General features: G+C 48.9%; 1 non-coding gene across 1 annotated transcript; it reads right to left on the reverse strand.

Moving 5' to 3' along the window:
• Positions 1-2620: 2620 nt before the first annotated feature.
• TRNAR-CCG (transfer RNA arginine (anticodon CCG)) lies at positions 2621-2693 on the reverse strand. The gene has a single exon. It is a non-coding gene; the product is annotated as a tRNA-Arg (tRNA).
• Between the last annotated feature and the right edge of the window lie 259 nt (positions 2694-2952).

A 2952-nucleotide genomic window follows, 5' to 3' on the forward strand; every position in this document is an offset into this window, starting at 1 on the left:
AAATGGCAGGGCGAAGTCGAATTTGTCGACAACACGAAGCAAAGGCAAGAGTTTGACGTAGTAGTTCTGCGCAAACCCGCGAGGTGGAAAGAAGTAATGGCAAGTACATTGTAGTAGAGAAGTAATGGCAAGTACATTGTAATGGAAAAGCAGCGGTCAGAAGCACATTAATAAAAGGCATGGCAATACGGTCATGTTTATGCCATGAATTAATGTACTGGATTACGAAAAATAAGCAGCGGGAAATCGCGCGCTGAGAAGACCGTTAAACGTACAGTGCCACGCAACCTTAGAAATAATATTGAAACGTCGAAGAATTTAAAAGAAGAAAATCAAGATTGAGTCGTCGTCACATCGCCGTAGGCGTCGAAGTCTATATAACGAAATTATTTTTGAACAGCTCTGATAGCGTCCACGCAACAATGGTTCCTTGTGTACTGTAAAATGCTCAGATTCTGCGGCCTAAAGCTCATGGCACGGTGTGAAAACGCGCTTGCTGCGAAGCGAAACATTGTGCGCGGACATGCATGCAGACGCGCAGTCGGTCGCTGCCAACCAGTGCGATCGCTGCATTGAGGCTTAATCCTGTTATACAGACAGCCCACTATAAGAACATATTTCACGTAGTTTGTTCTCAGTGCTTGCCTACATTTAACGCAAGAAGCCGGTTCGAGGGGCTCCATCTCGGCGAACAGGCGAAGTGAACGCTCACTGTACATATTCGGCAAAGAGGTAGCGTGTGTAAACGGTTCTGCGCTTTCAGTTTGCCCAATATTATGATTTTGACAGTAAAAAAACCTCCCTCGCTTTAAGAGTACTTACAGAAATGTCCAGGAGGGCTGCCGCGTGGTGTTCTTATTGAGCGCCGTAAGCTAAACCTATAAGGAGGGCACCGCATTAGCCCTCGTACTACGCAAGGGGGCGCTTCCGACAGATGGCGACGCCGTAAGTCCTCGTCCCCAATACTGCGCATGGGCGAAAAAATAACCGGAATGCGCCATGCTGCCTCTAGGGATTTTTGTTCGCCTGTGCATAGGTACTTCGGGGGACAACGGTGTTTGCTTTGTGCGTCCCTAGGTGAATCCGAGCTGGTTCGGAACCACGGCGTGCGCGGGAAAGAAGACGCGCGCAAGGCGAGTGTTGTGCATTGTTTCGCGATTGTAGCATATCAAAACATGATAATCATAAGGGGATGCGTCTGTCTGACTTGGACTATACTCTAATGCCAAAGCATTCGTCCTGCCGATGTATTACTTCAACGGTGTGGAGCACGTTTATGTGGTACCAGTCAGTATATAGGTCAAACTATAAAAAAAGCGTCGTGATTTAATTTTATAGCCGTAGACTGATGTGAAAGCTGTACATTCGGCTATGTGATACGTATTATAGTGACAGCGCGAGCCTTGTCCTGACTGCGGGTAGAAAACCCAGGTACACGTTCAAGTTACTGAGCCATAATGTTTGCCCAATTTTATCCCTTTTTATTGAATAGGAAGAAAGAACGCCTGTACGCATCACTCAGTAATACCAACAAATTGCTAATGATCCGTTGAAAATTTTCACGCGGTATGCAAGCACGCGTACGTGCACTATCAGAAAATTAAAATAAATATCTGTTCAACACCATCGCACATGCCGGCAACTAAGGCGCCAGTAATTGATATCCTGAATGGCCATCATGAAAAATAATTATTAACACGACCCTGTTAGGCCACTGAAGTAACCCCGATGTAGCTAATGTCATCCACCTCAGAGCATGACGGGGGTCTGCAGTGGCGTCCCATGAAGAAAAGCGGACATGTTGCAGCAGATTGTGCGCATTGCATGAAGATTAAAGCAGCACCAGTCCAACAAAGAAAAACCTTTCAACCACAAAATCCAGGACATGACTGAAACTTGTGGTTACCTAATGCCTGTTACGTTTCGCCTCCGACGCGCGGTATAGCCGGCGCGGATGCAACGGACGCCGGGGCTTCGTTCAAAGCGGCGGACATTTTGGCCCGTTCAGCGCTGCCGTAACGCTTCCTGCCAAGCGCGTCCAGGCATGTTTCAACGCCACGTGTCTTCGTGTGTGTGTGTGAGTGTGTGTGCATGTTGGTGCCCACGCTTGTCAAAGCGCGGCAGCCGGGGAGAGGAGCTCCCCAACTGTGAAGCGAGGAGGTCTGATCGGCGCCGGCCCGGCGGATGCGTCACTTCTTGTCTCAACGTGTCCGTACGCCGCCGTCACGTGCGCCTCATCCGAGCCGTTCCTTCTTGCCCTCGACTCCGAGAGTATAAAAGCAGCTGCCCCCGGACGCTAAGAGAGAGGCTTCGAATTCTTCCGTCGAGTAACGTGCTCTCCCGTCTCTCCACTTCGGTCGACCTGACCGGCCGCTCTTTTGTGATGCTAATATAAACAAGTTGTTCTGTTCGCAGTCCACTCATCCTTTGCCAGGACCTTCGGATGCTTCCAGCTGTGCCCCAGGCCGCCAGGCCAACGCTACCCTTAGGGCTTGCGACCCATATGCAACATGCCTAATAATGCGCTCAATTCATTCGGCCCCACGTCTAGGAACCACAGGCGTTCCATAAATGTAATGCTGCACGATGCAGCGAGAAAAAAAAAAGGAAAAAAATTCGACGTCCGCGACAGGACTCGAACCTGCAATCTCCTGATCCGGAATCAGGCGCCTTATCCATTAGGCCACGCGGACTTGCATAAAAGCAGGTACACGCTCATAAACAGTGATGCTGTGACAGTGAAGTGATCATATTAAAGACTAGCCTTTAATATGATCCGTTGGCATAGATAGCGGGCGCAATATTTCCCGAAGGAAATCGTTGTTTTGAGGGGTATGGCATAAGGGCAGCCTTCGCAGATATGCGCCAATTCTTTGCTTTCGAGACGAAGAGGAAGAGGAGAGGAAGTTTAATCAATAGCAAATTTATTCCTAGTCATGCCATTTGTTTAGG

This window comes from Dermacentor variabilis, chromosome 1 (genome assembly GCF_050947875.1).
Source record: "Dermacentor variabilis isolate Ectoservices chromosome 1, ASM5094787v1, whole genome shotgun sequence".
NCBI lineage: Eukaryota > Metazoa > Arthropoda > Arachnida > Ixodida > Ixodidae > Dermacentor > Dermacentor variabilis.